General features: G+C 44.7%; 1 long non-coding RNA gene across 1 annotated transcript; it reads left to right on the top strand.

The window, feature by feature from the left end:
• The first annotated feature begins 899 nt into the window (after positions 1-899).
• Positions 900-17685, top strand: LOC116972276. The gene is made up of 3 exons (XR_004411757.1): positions 900-909; positions 2283-2287; positions 17530-17685. It is a non-coding gene; the product is annotated as an uncharacterized LOC116972276 (long non-coding RNA).
• The last annotated feature ends 187 nt before the right edge of the window (positions 17686-17872 follow it).

Here is a 17872-nt window from a genome sequence, read left to right as displayed (position 1 = left end):
TACTCCCTACAATACCATGTAACTGTCTTATAAATGTCATAAATGTTGTTCTAGATCCTGCCTCAATTACCTCCTCCTGCAGCTCATTCCAAATACCCACCAACCTGTGTGTGAAAACGGTGGCCTTAGATTCCGATTAAATCTTTCCCCTCTTACCTTAAACCAATCTTCCCTGGCTCTTGATTCCCTTATTCTGGTTAAAAGACTCCATGCATCTACCCTATCTATTCCCCTCATAATCTTACACACCTCTATAAGGTCACCCCTCATCCTACGCTCCATGGAATAGAGTCCTAAACTGTCCAACCTCTCCCCAAAGCTCAGGCCTCAAGTTCTGGCAATTTCCTTGTAAATCTTCTCAAAACTGAATGCATTAGTTAGAAAGTAATAGATTCTTAAGGGGCTGAAAGTAATAGATTCTTAAGTTCTGGGAGTTTGCCCTCGACTCATACTCGCAGCATGGTCGACACGAGGTCGTAGGAGGTCTTCGTAACTCTCCTTCATGCTCGAGAGTGGTCTCCGCGTGCTCGAGGCCTCAGCTAGAAAGCGGCGTTTTTTTCAATATGTTAAATAATGCCCCCGAGTAAAAATAGGTCGCCATGGAAAAAATCGAGACTTTTTTTACTCGTAGGTTTAGTCATAGTAGGTCGTAGTAGGTTGGCATGTTAGTCGTAGGTAACAGAGGGTAGCCAAAGGTAGTCGTAGATAGTCTTCATCATAGTCGAAGGGAGGTCGCAGGAGATCGAAGGAGGTCGTCTTCACTCTCCATTATTCGGTGTCCAATTTTCCCGAAGTTAGTCGTAGCTAGTCGTAGCTGGTCGGAGGAGGTCTTCATTTTTTCCAAACTCTTCTAAACTCGCCAATTAGGTTGCCCAAGTGGGACATCCCCTTTATTCCTCTATTCCCAGAGTGCCCACGTGCCTGTCCAAAAGCCTCTTAAATGCCACTATTGTATCTGCCTCCACCATCACCACCCCAGGCACCCACCAACTTCTGTGTAAAAATAAACTTGCCTCCCACATCTCCATGACACTTTCCCCCTCTCACCTTATAGCCATGCCCTCTCGTGTTGGACAGTCCCACCCTGTCTACTCTGTCCATGCCTCCCATAGTTTTACATGCTTCTATCAAGTCTCCCTACAACCTCCAGAGAAGCCAATCCGGTAAACCTCCTCCGCACCCTTACCAAAGCTTCTACATCTTTCCTGCAGTGAGGCGACCAGAACTGCATGCAATATTCCAAGTCATACCACCCTATCTACTAGTGTTGCCACTTTTAGTGAGTTTTGAACTTGGACTCCAAGATGCCTTTGCACACCCATGCTCTTAAGGGTTTTGCCACTAACTGTATACTCTTCAAACTGTATACATTTAAATTCCCAAAATGCAACACCTCACAATTATAGAGTCAAAGAGTCATACAGAGAGAAAATATGCCTTTCAGCCCAATTTCCCCACGCCAACCAACATGTCCCTTCTGTACGAGTCACATTTGGAAGCATTTTTCCCATATCACAATAAACCTGTCCTATTCATGTACCTGTCTAATTGCTTCTTAAACGTTGCAAATGTTCCAGCCTTAACTACCTCCTCTGGCAGCTGGTTCCATACACCCACCACCCTTAGTGTGAAAAAGTTACCCCACCCCCCAGATTCCACTAAAATGTTTTCCCCTTCACAAACCAATGCTCTCTGGTTCACGATTCCCCTATTCTGTGCAAGAGACTTTGCATTTACCCAATCTATTCCTCTAATGATCTTATACACCTCTGTAAGTTCATCCCTCATCCTCCTGCACTCCCGAGAATAGAGTCCCAGCCTACTCAACCTCTCCCTATAACTCAGACCTTCTAGTCCTGGCAACATCCTCGTAAATCTTCTCTGCACCCTTTCCAGCTTGACAATATCTTTCCTATAACATGATGCCCAGAACTGAACACAATACTCTAAATGTGGTCTCACCAACATCTTATACAACTGCAACATGACCTCCCAATGTCAAAACTCAATAGGTAGACACAAAATGCTGGAGTAATTCAGCGGGACAGGCAGCATCTCTGGAGAGAAGGAATGGGTGACGTTTTGGGTCGAGTCCCTTCTTCAGAGAGAGTCAGGGGAGAGGGAGACACTCAGAATCCTATTAAACCTTTTCCCCTTCACCTTAAACCTATGCCCTCTGGTCCTCGATTCACCTATTGATCACTGATAGTCGTGATCACTATCTCCAAATTCTTGTTTGACCACCACACCTGTCACTGGCCTGGCTCGGTTCCCAATACTAGGTCCAGTATGGTCGCTCCTCGAGTCAAACTTTCCACATACTGCTTAAGGAAACCTTCTTGTGTACACTTAATCTGCCCGGAGTAAATCCCAGTCAATATTGGGGAAGTTAAAATCACCCACTGCAGCAACACTGTGGTTCTTGCATCCTTCCGATAATTGGTTATACATCTGATCATCTATCTCCCGCTGGCTATTGTGTGGCCTATAATATAATCCCATGAGAGTAATTGCTCCTTTCTTAGATTTGTGCTCAGACCACAGTGCCTCAGTGGATGCGCCCTCCAGTATGTCCTCTCTGAGAACTACCATGACATTCTGCCCGATTAGCAAAACAACTCCCCCACCTATTTTAGCCCAATCTCTATCTCGTCTGAAACATCAAAACCCAGGCACGTTGAGCTGCCATTCATGTCCCTCTCACAGCCAAGTTTCTGTAAGGGCCACAACATCATAATGTCAAGCACTGGTCCAGGATGTAAAAACATATGCAATGAAGTAAACACACTTCTGCCCTTCATTATCCCCATGTACGCGAACCTTTCCCTGCCTGTCCTTCCTTTAAGACTTACTTATCATAACCTCCACTTTCTCATTAGCCCTTCCATTTGTAGACCTGTTACTCTGGTTCCCAACCCCCTGCCATTCCAGTTTAAATCTTCTTGAGCAGCACTAACAAATCTCCCTGCAAGGATATTAGTGGCTCTCCAATTAGGTTAATTGGCTTGGTTTGTAGGTTAATTGGCTTGGTATAAATGTAAAATGTCCCTAGTGTGTGTAGGGTAGTATTAATGTGCGGGGATTGCTGGTCGGTGTGGATTCGGTGGGCCGGAGCCTGTTTCCGCATTGTATCTTTAATTAAACTAAAACTAAATAGCTGGAGTGTCTGCAAGAGTCATGACTCCCCAGTCCAGGTGGATTCTTGGAGGTGGTCTTGGAGGGGAGGATACTCGTCAAACTGCAGGGACTGTCAATCTTGGACAATACAGCTCACCCACTCCATGAAACACTGGTCAACCTGAGGAGTACCTTCAACAACAAACTGGTTCCACCAAGATGCAGCACAGAACGCCACAGGAGATCCTCCTTCCTGTGGCTATCAAACTGTACAACTCCGCCCCCTTCTGTCGTGGGGTAGACTGACTCCCCTCCCCCCTCCACTCCCCCATCTTTACACATACCCAATCCTGGACTTTCCACTCATCACTTTATTCCATGTTTCATGTATCTTGTGCTGTTTTATGACTGTTGGCAGTCCAATTTCCCTCCTGGGATAAATAAAGTTCTATCGTATTGTATTGCATTGCCTCGTATCTCTACTCTGTGGTGAATTAATCTTTTGGTATCGTTACTTGGGACTGAACCTTGTAAGTGATTAATTTCTGCAATAAAGTTGTCTCCTCTGACATCATCCACTAATGACGGCAACAACATGCTTGTTGATTATTCAACTGCTCAACGTAGAAACAAGTGGTAGCAAATCTTCAGGTTTTTAAATCTCTTGCTAATCAATTCACAAACTGTTGATGTAACTTTCTAACTATTTGTTCAAAACAACTTGAAAGTCAAACTCACGAGGAGCGCATGAAAGCAGCTAGCTTTTGTGATAATCACCACTGCACATAGTTGATTGTCAAGTTGATATGAAGAAGGACAAAAGCCTTGCTGCCATCTTTCTGTAACGTTATGGGCCTGACCCACTTAGGCGACTGCAGGAGACTATGCAGTCGCCACATGTTCGTGGTTGCCAGGGAATCGCCTTCATGGTCGTGAGGAGTTCCCACATTCTGGGAACTCGTCGCGGCCTCATTATGGTCGCCGTGAAGTTTTCAACATGTTGAAAAATTAGCGGCGACTAGAATGAAGCCGCCATGGAGAGTAGCGAGAATTCTCGTGCCGTAGGTGGGTCACCAGGAGGTTGAAGGTTCTCGTAAGTTGTAGCCGGCGCTGACCGGTGAATTTCATTGGCTCATTGGGAAAAAAAATGTAAGCAGTAGTTTTCAGAACCAAGGATAAAGGTAATGTTAATGTCCGCCGAGCTTCACAGCCGTCTATCTCTGGCTTCTTAAAAGTTGTCTCCACTCCTTCTCCCTCTTCCCCCCCCCCCCTCTTTTAAAGGACTTAATGTACACTGTGCTTTTACTGTCTAAATTACAGCGCCAACCTTCCTGTTTATCGCGGTGTGTGTCTGTATCACATTGGCTTTGCACCGTGTGAATTTAACTCGGATAGCCCTCCCCCTCAGTTTATTGGAATTCTTTATTTAGGGGTGGGGGGGGGGGTGTGTGTGTGTGCGTGTGCATGTGCGTGTGCGTGTGCGTGTGCGTGCGCGCGTGCGTGCGTGTGTGTGTCCACTCTGACAGTCGCCGTTCCAGCTGTCAGCTTTTCAGGCAACTGCCGGCAACTTGGCAGTCGTTGGCAGTCGCCTGAAAAGTCACCTGAGTGGGACAGGCCCATTATAGTTTTAGGTTTGAATACTCCAGAGACTCTGGGCTCTGGGTAATAATCGGTCTACAGTTGGGTTATTTTCTATAATCACAGGCGATCACAGTCAACATGCAGATAGACACAAAATGCTGGAGTAACTCAGCTGGACAGGCAGCATCTTGGGATAGAAAGGGTGATGTTTCAGTCTGAAGAAAGATCTCGACCCGAAACGTCTATTCCTTCTCTCCAGAGATGCTGCCTGTCCCACTGAGTTGCTCCAGCATTTTGTGTCTATCTTCAGTTTAAAACAGCATCTGCAGTTTCTTCATACACTACTCAACATGCAGCCTCCATGTGTCCACCAGGGGACGGTCTATGCTACACAAAATGTCCCCAATACAACAACTGAAGTTAGAAACTAAAATTAATGTGGGCTGAGATTGACTAACCAAAAACTCATACAATAATAATGACTACAATGCAATTAGTAATCAGTTAATAATAATAATAATAGCAACAATATATTGTATAGTATTATTATACCACCTGAGGAAAGACATTCTTGCCATAGAGGGAGTACAGAGAAGGTTCACCAGACTGATTTCTGGGATGTCAGGACTTTCATATGAAGAAAGACTGGATACTCGGCTTGTACTCGCTAGAATTTAGAAGATTGAGAGGGGATCTTATAGAAACTCACAAAATTCTTAAAGGGTTGGACAGGCTAGATGCAGGAAGATTGTTCCCGATGTTGGGGAAGTCCAGAACAAGGGGTCACAGTTTAAGGATAAGGGGGAAATCTTTTAGGACCGAGATGAGGAAACATTTTTCACACAGAGAGTGGTGAATCTCTGGAATTCTCTGCCACAGAAGGTAGTTGAGGCCAGTTCATTGGCTATATTTAAGTTAGATGGCTAAAGGGATCAGGGGGTACAGGATACTGAGTTGGATGATCAGCCATGATCATATTGAATGGCGGTGCAGGTTCGAAGGGCCGAACGGCCTACTCCTGCATCTATTTTCTATGTTTCTATACCTTAAAAAAAAGAAATGCAATAAACTGAGATGTTTTTCGGCATGTTGGAAAATTGAAGAAGGGTTTAAAAACAACTGTCTTGTAGCAGAGGGGATATGTACTTCCACAAAATTGACTGGGAAGGGACTTAGATGGGTGAAATTTGTAAAAGGGAATTTAAAAAGAGTTTTTTGAAGCATTGCCTCGAGTCCTATTCAGGGTTTCTACAGGTAGACTGAAGTAAGTATCCTGACTGGTTGAGTGAATGCTAATATATTGTGCCTACTGCCATATAAAATACTAGGTGCTGGAGTACCTCAGCAGGTCAGGAAGCATCTCTGGAAGACATGGTCTATCACGGTGGCGCAGCGGTAGAGTTGCTGCCTTACAGCGCTTGCAGTGCTGGAGACCAGAGTTCGATCCTGACTACGGGTGCTGTCTGTACGGAGTCTGTACATTCTTCCCGTGACCTGCGTGGGTTTTCCCCCAGATCTTCGGTTTCCTCCCACACTCCAAAGACGTGCAGGTTTGTAGGTTAATTGGCTTGGTAGATGTAAAAATTGTTCCTAGTGGGTTAATACATAGTGTTAATGTGCGGGGATCGCTGGTCGGCACGGACCCAGTGGGCCGAAGGGCCTGTTTCCGTGCTGTTTCTCGAAACTAAACAAAAAGGTGATGTTTCAGGTCAGAACAATACCATGTACTCTTAAGTTATACCTTTTCAAATAGACGATGGAAAATGGAAAATAGAACAGAACCGGATAGGAACGGGCTCTTCGACCCACCATGCCAAACATGATGCAGATCTAAATTAATCCCGGCTGCTGCATTAGTCTGTATGACGCTATTCCCTTTCAGTTCACGTGTGTGTCTAAATGCTTCTTCAACATTGATATTGCTTCTGTTTCCATCATGTCCCCTGGCAGAGCGTTCCAGCCAACTACCCCTCTCAATGTAAAATATACATCTCCTTTACACTGTGTAGGAAGGAACTGCAGATGCTGTTTTACACTGAAGATAGACCCAAAAAGCTGGAGTAACTCAGCGGGACAGGCAGCATCTCCAGAGAGAAGAAATGGGTGACATTTCAGGTCTCGACCTTTCTGAAGAGACCCTGTCGAGGGATCTCGCCCTGAAACGTCACCCATTCCTTCTCTCCAGAGATGCTGCCTGGAGAGTTACTCCAGCTATGTGTGTCTATCTCCTTTACACTCCTCCCCTCTCACCTTAAGAGAATGCCCTCAGAGAACAAGGCATGGTTACTAAGTTTGCATAGAAGACAAGATTAATAAGTTTGCAGATGATGCTAGAGTGGATGGTATCGCAGATAGTGAAGATGGATATAGATAGTCAGCATGAACTTGTGCGTGGAAAATTGTGACCCACAAATTTGATTGAGCCCTTTTTATCAATTTCAATTTCAATGAACTTTATTTTTCCGTTAGGAACTTTGGTTTCTGCAGCCATACAACAAAAAGAAACAATTTTACAAGACACACAACCAACTCAATTCACACAGACATCCATCACAGTGAATCTCCTCCTCACTGTGATGGAAGGCAAAGTCTTGTCTCTCCCCTGCTCTCCATCCACTCCCGATGTCAAAGCCCCCGGCGGGCGACGGCAAGTCCCGCGGCCGTTAAAGCCGCGCCGGGCGATGTCAGGCCCCGCTCCGGGTCATCTTCAATCCCGCAACTCGGTCGGGAGAAGCTGCCGCCGCGGGATCTCCGGAAAGCGGTCTCCCACCAGGGACCCACAATGTCCCGATGTCACAGTCCACAGGCCTGCAGCTGGAGCCTCCGAAGGTCCGAAGTCTGGCCGCAGCCGCACGCCACCACAGCTGCCCACGCTCCGAAGCCGGCAAGTCCGCAAACTCCGCGACTGGAGCCCTTAGGTCGTTCCGGCTGGAGGCCGCCGCTCCACGGTGCTAGGCCCCAACGACAACGGAGACCCGACAGGGAAAAGGTTGGGTCTGCCACACAGGGAAGAGATGTAAAAGTTTCCCCCACCCCCCGTCCCCCACATATACACAGTTAAAAACAATATAAAAACCACAGTAAACTACACATTGAACGGGCCAAAGTCCTGGCTAAAGTTTACCAACCTGCTCTCATCATTTCTGTGGGCCATCTCTTCAAAAAACTCAATCAAACTGGTGTGACGGGTTTCCGAGTACAAAACCTTGCTGACTATCCCTAGTCAGCCTTTGCCTTTCCAAAAGCAAATACATCCTGTCTCTCAGAATCCCTTCCATTAACTTTCCCATTACTGATGCAAGGCTCACCAGCCTGTGGTTCCTTAATATGCCCTTTCAGTCCTTCTTACATGAAGGCACAGTATTAGCCACCCCCCAGTCTTCTGGTCCCTCCCATGGCTAAGGATGATACGAAAATCTGCTAGGGCTCCATCAATTTCTTCCTTCACTTCCCACAATATCCTAGGAAACATAGGGTCGTACACAGATTGAATTCTGTGCCATAATAAAAGTTTTGCTCTATTTTGAACTCATACTGTGGAAAAGTATCCAGAGTATCCAAAAGTATGCCAACTTTCTCACTCCCAAATAAGGGACAAATGATCAAAATAAGGGGCAAATTCTCGACGGCAATTTGTTGACCGACTCGACCTTGGTTGGGTGAATGATGAGTTGGCCCGGGTGTTGGACTCCACACAAAGCCCAGCCGGCGGGCCAGCTGAGGAGTTTTGACCCGCGCAAATTCTGGTGTCGGTGGTAAGCGAAGGTCCAAAGGTCGGACAGCTGGCCGGGCTGCCGACCGATGGAGCCACGGGCGAGGCGCTGCTGCTGCACTCCACGGGCTGCACTACGTTGGAACAGGTGAGGCGGGGCCGGACGTGGCGCTCCGATCCGACATCCTCTCAACCCGAGTTGTAGCAGTCAAATACAGGACAGAGGCGGTCCCGTATGGGACAAACCAATTTAGCCCAATATACGGGATGTCCCTGGTAATACAGGACAGTTGGCAACCCAATGTGGACTTGAGATTTACTGTGGCCTATATCACTGTTTGAGTGGTCTACATTATTTTTGCATTTAAAAGCTAGACTTTTACTATAGGAAGCGTGGCAGAGTGCACGCCCCAATCACCATTAATAGTGGCAAAGTGTAAATGGTTAAAAAATTCAAGTTCCTTAGCATAAGTATTACCGACAGCCTGTCTTGGACTAACCACATTGAAGCTATGGCCTAAATAATGCATACCTCTACTTCCTCGGGAGGCTAGGGAAATTTAGCATGTCTGCAACAAGTCTTACCAACTCTACAGGTGTACTGTAGAAAGCATATCATCAGGTTGTATTACAAGTTGGTTTGGGACCAAGACCACGAGAAATTGCAGAGTTGTAGATGTATCACAGTCCTTCACATAGATCAGACTCCCCATCATCGACTCCATCTACACTTCCCAATGCCTTGGGGAAAGTGGCTAATATAATCGAGGACATTTTCCATACCAGTTATTCCTTCTTCTCCCTACTCCCCTTGGGCAAAAAGCTTCAAAAGCTTGAAAGCACACACTTACCAGACCCAGGTACAGCTTCTTCCCCTCGGTTATCAGACTTCTGAATGGTCCTTCCATGACTAGGTTTAGTCCTGATTGTCCAACATACCTCAGATGGACGTTCTCTGCAATCGTTCTGCTACAATACTAATAAACTAATCCCGCATTCTGGTTCTTTTCTCTTTCTGGTGTACTTGTGTATGGGTTGATTGTATTTATGTGTAGTATTATCTGATCAGATAGCACACAAACAAAAGATTTTCACTGTGTTTCAATATCCACGACAATAATAAATTCAAAATTAATTTTTTTAGTCCAATAAAAAATTTCTATGTTGATAAAAAAGTGGAAGGAGTAAATGCATGTTAAGGGCCTGCCCCACTTACGCGACCTTTACAGGCGACTGCCGCACACATCACACATAACATGTTGAAAATTCAGCGGCGGCCAGAAAGACGCTACGACTCTTTGGAGACCTCTCACGACCATAGGCTGAATGGTCATGAGAGGTCTCCTATGGTCGTGAGAGGTCACCCGCGACATGTCGCCAGGGGTCGCCTGTATGGTCGTGAGAGGTCTCCAAAGAGTCGTAGCGTCCTTCTGTTCGCCGCTGATCTGTTTGGCGAACTATGACGGGTCCTGTAAGAGGGACAGGCGCTTTAGATACCCTTTTGCAGATAAAGAGAATGATAGTCACAAAACTGTAATAAACTCTGCAAATTATATATGTTTATTGGTATTGAAGCCTCTGACACATTGTTCACTCTATGGCTTTAGACTGTGGAGATACAGCGTGGAAACAGGCCCTTCAGCTCGCTGAATCTGCGCCGACCATCTATCTTCCCGTACACTAGCACTGCCCTACACACTAGAGACAATTTACAATTTTACCAACTTGCCAATTAACCTACAAATCTGCATGTCTTTGGAGTGTGGGAGGAAACCTGAGCACCCAGAGAAAACCAACGTGGTCACAAACTCCATAAGACAGCACCCGTTGTCAGGATTGAATCTGGGTCTCTGGCGCTGTGAGGCCATCTCTACCTCTGCGCCACTCCAAATGAGTTTACTGAGCCTTATTCACAAGTTCTAGGAGATTTAGGCCATTCTGCCCATCGCGTCTACTCCGCCGTTCAATCATGGCTGATCTCTGCCTTCTAATCCTAATTTCTTGACTTTTCCCCCATAACCCTTGATACCCATTCTAATCAAGTCTATCTCTGCCTTAAAAATATCCATTGACTTGGCCTACACAGTCCTCTGTGGCAATGAGTTCCACAGATTAACTGTCTAAAGAAGTTCCTCCTCACCTCCTTTCTAAAAGAGGTATGACCTCTGGTCCTAGACTTTCTCAACAGTGGAGACATCACCTTGCACAATACATTATTTCCTTATCATGTATCTATACATTGTAATCATAGATATATATATATATGCATAGATCTATACATTGTAATCATATATTGCTTTTCTGTTGACTGGTTAGCACGCAACAAAACACTTTTCACTGCACTATGTGGCAATAAACTAAACTGAAACTGATCCTTTCCACATCAACTATGCCTTTCATTATTCTGTAAGTTATTCTACCTTGACTAGCAATTGTTGGGATTGTGGAGGTTCACTGCTTGCCTCTGTCATGTTCATCCAAACTGCCCGCACCACTCCTATCATCGGTGCCCATCAATCGTTGCCTGGTAGAGTTGCTGCCTCGCATCGCCACAGACCTGGATTCCGTCTGTGTGCAGTGTGCATATTCTCCCACATCCCAAAGACATGCGGACATGTAGGTTAATTGGTCTCTGTAAAAATTGACACTAATATATAGGGAGTGGATGAGAAAATGGGATAGCATAGAACTAGTGTGAACAGGTGATTGATGGTCGGCGGTAAACTCGGTGGCCGATGGGCCTGGTTCCATGTTGTACCTATAACTTAATCCTTACATTTCTGACCCCAGATCTGCACCTATAATTGAAATTAGAAAATGTGGCAACCCTTCCAGTTACTGATACAATCTCCACCCTGCTTCTCCTTCGACCAGCTGACAGAGAATCACGTATCACTGAAAATCTCTGCCCTGGAAGATGGTGGAAGCTGGATCATTAATGGGCCTGTCCCATTTGGCGATTTTTTAGGCAACTGCTAGTGACTGTCATAGTCGTAGCCGGTCGCCGAAAAACCGGCAACAACCCACGTCATCCTGGCGCCAACCTACGACAGCACCTACGTCAGGAGAAGTCAAGCGACGCTCATTGGAATCAAACCCACTGTCGCCAAAAAATGTTCAACGTGTTGAAAATTTAGTGCCGACCAGAAAGACGGCACAACTTTTTGCGTGACTGAGGAGACTACTCCCGGAGATCACCGACGAACATGTGGCGACAAACTAGTCGCCTGTAGTTGCCTAAAAAATCGCCTAAGTGGGACAGGCCCATAAAAGTACTTAAATTTGAGGTGAATAAATATATGAAAGATGAAGCAATGGATATGGAGAAATGGCACAGGAGAGGAGTTGAAGCCATCTTAGACTGGCTATGATTAAATTAAATGGTAGGGCAGGTTTGATTCCCTATTCCTACTTTTTTCTTGACTTCTTTAAAAGCCTGCAACTTTAAAGTCTATGCCAGGGGTGATTCCAGGCTGAAAGTCTCTTGCAGCTTTTATTCTGGCAGATTGGAAGATAAATCCTCTGAAAATATAATGGAAGACCTCAGGACCATATGTTCTTGATATAATCTTGCTACTTATGTTTGGCATGAAAATAATGTTATTAATTGAATATCAAATATTGTAGTCCAGATCAGAGCCCATCATTTAGCTCAGACTTAAGCACAAAGCACAAATGCGAGTGACCTAAACTGCACTGACAAGCAGATTTCGCCTAACATGTCGACTAGACTAAATATAGATACACACAAAATGCTGGAGCAACTCAGCGGGTCAGGCAGCATCTTTGGAGAGAATGAATGGGTGACGTTTCGGGTCGAGACCCTTCTTCAGGGGAGTGCGCAGGACAGAGATAAAATGTAGTCGGAGACAGTAAGACGGGTGGGAGAACTGGGAAGGGGAGGGGATGGAGAGAGGGAAAGCAACGGCGATTTGAAGTTGGAGAAATCAATGTTCATACCACTGGGGTGTAAACTACCTAAGCGAAATATGAGGTGCTGTTCCTACTATTTATATACTAAATATAGAAATGTGTTAAAGAGTCACAGATTTGCACAGCACAGAAACAGGCTTGTTTTGCCCATCACGTCCATGTCGACCATTTGGCCCATCTAGACCCATCTCATTATACTGAATTAGGTCTCAATTCTCCTTTCCCGAGTTCATCCAGGTGCCTGTCTAAAGCATAGTGATTCTATCTGGCTTGACCACATCCTGTTAGCATATCCCATATATCAATCACGCTCATAGATTCATAGAGTGATTCAGTGTGAAAACAGACCTTTCGGCCCAACTCGCCCAACAATGTCCCAGCTATACTAGTCCCACTTGCCTGCGCTTGGTCCATATCCCTCTAAACCTGTGCTATCCATGTACCTGTCTAGTTGTTTCTTAAACGATGGGATAGTCCCAGTTTCAACAACCTCCTCTGGCAGCTTGTTCCATACACCCCCACCCTTTGTGTGAAAAAGTGACCCCTCGGATTCCTATTAAATCTTTTCCCCTTCACCTTGAACCCATGTTCTCTGGCCCTCGATTCCCCAACTCTGGGCAAAAGACTCTGTGCATCGACCTGATCTATTCCTCTCATGATTTTGTATACCTCTATAAGATCTCCCCTCATCCTCCTGTACTCCATGGAATCGAGACCCAGCCTACTCAACCTCTCCCTATAGCTCACACCCTCTAGTCCTGGCAACATCCTCGTAAATCTTTTGTGAACCCTTTCAAGCTTGACAATATCTTTCCTATAACATAGTGCCCAGAACTGAACACAATATTCTAAATGCGGTCTCACCAACGTCTTATACAACTGCAACATGACCTCCCAACTTCTATACTCAATACTCTGACTGATGAAGGCCAATGTGCCAAAAGCCTTTTTGACCACTACTGTACGGAAAAAAACTGCCCACACATGTCCCCTTTCATACCATGCTCTCACCTTAAACTTTTGCTTTTTTTGATACCCCTACCATAATACAAGATTCTAATGCCTCCCATACATTTTGTTTAGCTCAGCAATACAGTGTGGACACAGACCCATCAGCCCACACCAACCAACCTTACTTTCTACACTCGAGGGACAATTTACAGAAGCCAATTAATCTGTACATCTTTGTAATGTGGGTGGAAACCAGAGCACCCAGAGAAAACCCACCAGTCACAAAGAGAACGCACAAACTATAAAGATAGCACCCTTAGTCAGGATTGAGCCCGGGACTCTGGTGCTGTGAGGCAGCAGCTCTACCGCTGTGTCACCCTCAGCCTCTGCTCCAGGGAAATCAAGGCCATCCTATCCAATGTCTCCTTAGAACTAAATTTCCTCCATTCTATAGAACACTGTAGCACAGGATCAAGCCCTTCGGCCCACAATGTCCATATCAAACATGATGCCAAGTCATACCAATCTCCTCTGCCTGAACATGATCAATATCCCTCCATATCCATCTGCTTACCTAAAAGCTACTTAAATGCCACTACCATTTCTGCCTCAACCACCACCACACCTGGCAGCAAACTCTGAGCACCCACCAAACCTGCCCCGCACAACTCCTTTAAACTTTGCTCCTCGCCTTATAGCTCTTCAATCCAGTCTTTAACATTTCCACCGTGGGTAACATTACATTCTGTACACTGATCAATGAAAGCAAGCATGCACCACCCTGTTTACCTGTGCTGCATTTGCAGGGAACTGTGGACTGGAACGCCATAGTCCCCCTGATCATTGGAGCCCACATCAAAAGGGTCTTGACTCAAAACGTCACCCATTCCTTCTCTCCGGAGATGCTGCCTGTCTCGCTGAGTTACTCCAACTACCTCTTCCCTAGGGCCCTCTCTCTTTTAAAAAAAAATAATTTTATTTATTAGAAGTACAATACAGTGGTACCTTTTTACAGGTTCCCAAAATTATGGTAACATATTACATTCTCTGTACAACTTCCTTTTTTTTTTTTTTAAAGAGAAAAGTAGGAAGAGAAAAAGGAAAAAGAGGTAATAAATGGTGAAGGATAGGCTAGTGTGCATGAGTAAAAAGCAGAAAAAGAAAATAGTGAAGAAATAAGTGAGGAGGGAAAGCAGGAGGGAGTTTATTCAATCGCCACAAGATGATTTTTTATGTTCTAGTTCGTCTTTCACCCATACCTGAAACTTTTAATTTTCACGATACTGTAGAAACATAGAAATTAGGTGCAGGAGTAGGCCATTCAGCCCTTCGAGCCTGCACCGCCATTCAATATGATCATGGCTGATCATCCAACTCAGTATCCCGTACCTGCCTTCTCTCCATACCCTCTGATCCCCTTAGCCACAAGGGCCACATCTAACTCCCTCTTAAATATAGCCAATGAACTGGCCTCGACTACCCTCTGTGGCAGAGAGTACCAGAGATTCACCACTCTCTGTGTGAAAAAAGTTCTTCTCATCTCGGTTTTAAAGGATTTCCCCCTTATCCTTAAGCTGTGACCCCTTGTCCTGGACTTCCCCAACATCGGGAGCAATCTTCCTGCATCTAGCCTGTCCAACCCCTTAAGAATTTTGTAAGTTTCTATAAGATCCCCTCTCAATCTCCTAAATTCTAGAGTATAAACCAAGTTTATCCAGTCTTTCTTCATAAGACAGTCCTGACATCCCAGGAATCAGTCTGGTGAACCTTCTCTGCACTCCCTCTATGGCAATAATGTCCTTCCTCAGATTTGGAGACCAAAACTGTACGCAATACTCCAGGTGTGGTCTCACCAAGACCCTGTACAACTGCAGTAGAACCTCCCTGCTCCTATACTCAAATCCTTTTGCTATGAAAGCTAACATACCATTCGCTTTCTTCACTGCCTGCTGCACCTGCATGCCCACTTTCAATGACTGGTGTACCATGACATCCAGGTCTCGCTGCATCTCCCCTTTTCCTAGTCGGCCACCATTTAGATAATAGTCTGCTTTCCTGTTTTTGCCACCAAAATGGATAACCTCACATTTATCCACATTATACTGCATCTGCCAAACATTTGCCCACTCACCCAGCCTATCCAAGTCACCTTGCAGTCTCCTAGCATCCTCCTCACAGCTAACACTGCCCCCCAGCTTAGTGTCATCCGCAAACTTGGAGATATTGCCTTCAATTCCCTCATCCAGATCATTAATATATATTGTAAATAGCTGGGGTCCCAGCACTGAGCCTTGCGGTACCCCACTAGTCACTGCCTGCCATTGTGAAAAGGACCCGTTTACTCCTACTCTTTGCTTCCTGTTTGCCAGCCAGTTCTCTATCCACATCAATACTGAACCCCCAATGCCGTGTGCTTTAAGTTTGTATACTAATCTCTTATGTGGGACCTTGTCGAAAGCCTTCTGGAAGTCCAGATACACCACATCCACTGGTTCTCCCCTATCCACGCTACTAGTTACATCCTCGAAAAATTCTATAAGATTCGTCAGACATGATTTACCTTTTGTAAATCCATGCTGACTTTGTCCAATGATTTCACCACATGAATCCAAGAAATCAATAAATGGGGACCAACTCATTAAGAATTGGTCTTGTTTGTCTATTAGGAGGAGTCTCATTTCTTCCAAATGTGCTGTGTCCAGCATATTACTGATCCACATTTTAAATGTTGGTATATTAGCATTTTTTGCAAAATTTAAATATGAGTTTTTTTGCTATTATTAACCCATAGTTAAAGAATGAGTTTTGGTGTTTATTTAATTTGTTCCCGTCTCCTCTTACTCCAAATATAATAATTTCAGTATTAGGTTCCATTTTTTTAATCTTAAATAGCTTTGTGAATATATCAAATATATCACACTAATATTTGTGAAGTTTTGTACAAATGAGTGTGTAAAATTGGGCCGTCTCTTTTACAGTCGATACCATACTCCTATATCACTTCCCTAAACACATCACTTTACATTTGTTAGGAGTACGTTCTATTTGCCGTAGCTCTGCCCAACTTTCAATCTGACCTCTGTTGTGCTGTAGTCTTCGATGATCTTCCTCACTCTTCACAGCACATCAATTTTTGTGCATTCTGTATATTTATATATAAAAAATCATACCTCCCACATTCAGAAAATCTGCTTGTATTTTACCTACATTAACAAGAGATAGTATCCCATACGCCTCCCGAACCACCTGCTGTAGCCTGTGACAATCTTCCTATTAATCACATAAGGGCTAACTTCAGGTATATTTAAGATCTATAACATTGTTCAATGTTGGGCGAGTCCAGAACCAGGGGCCACAGTCTTAGAATAAATGGGAGGCCATTTAAACTGAGGTGAGAAAAAACTTTTTCGCCCAGAGAGTTGTGAATTTGTGGAATTCCCTGCCACAGGGGGCAGTGGAGGCCAAATCACTGGATGGATTTGAGAGTTAGATAGAGCTCTAGGGGCTAGTGGAATCAAGGAATATGGGGAGAAGGCAGGCATGGGTTATTGTTTAGGGACGATCAGCCATGATCACCAGGAATAGCCGAATGGCCTCCTCCTTCACCTATTTTCTATGTTTCTCTGTTTCTAAATCTGGACTATTTTTTTATGATATATCTACTAATGTACTGAATGGGAAATGAATTGCACAAGTTTCATAGCTGAATGATCATATTTTACTCAATCTACAGATCTAAAAAAATCTACATAGTTCCTTTATTTCAATCTAGACTCAATTTTTTAATTTTTGACATCTGACCATCTACCTATTTTAAATACCTGGGAGTCCACATCTCTGAGGATATGACATGAACATCACACGCTGCAGCATTCGTGAGTAAGGCAAGGCAGCGCCTTTACCACCTCAGGCCATTGAGGAAATTCAGAGTGTCTCTGAGGATCCTCCAGTGCTTCTACTCAGCGGCTGTGGAAAGCATCTTGTCCGGAAATATAACAATTTGGTTTGGGAACTGCTCTGCCCAGGACAAGAAGGCTCTGCAGAGAGTAGTGCATTCGGCCGAAAGCACTATGGGAACTACATTCGTCCCCCCTGCAGGAACTATACATTAGAAGGTGCAACTCCAGAGCCAACAAGATCATGGGAGACCCCTTCCACCACAGCAATGGACTGTTCCAGCTGCTACGGTCAGGCAAACGCCCCTGTTGCCATGCTGTGAGAACACAGAGGATGAGAAGGAGTTTCTTCTCAGAGGCCATTAGGACTGTAAACTCCTATCTCTCCAGGGACTAACGTTACTGTACCATTATACTGTTGTGTGGTTTCTTTTTAAAATAGCTGCTTTTTCCCTTTTCTTCCTCCAACAAATATGTAATATGTGAATATGTGATTCTGTTCATTCTGTTTGTAGTTTGTTTGTTTTTTTGCACAATTCGCGAGCATTGCCACTTTTCATTTCACTGCATATCTCGTATGTGTATGTGACGAATAAACTTGACTTGACCATATCTCTGGACAAATGTATCTAATTATTTATTACCCTGATACGGTTAACCATGCACAGTTTGCATTTGTAAA

Source organism: Amblyraja radiata, chromosome 1 (assembly GCF_010909765.2).
Source record: "Amblyraja radiata isolate CabotCenter1 chromosome 1, sAmbRad1.1.pri, whole genome shotgun sequence".
Classification (NCBI taxonomy): Eukaryota; Metazoa; Chordata; class Chondrichthyes; order Rajiformes; family Rajidae; genus Amblyraja; species Amblyraja radiata.
This window is presented reverse-complemented; position numbering and strand designations above follow the sequence as displayed.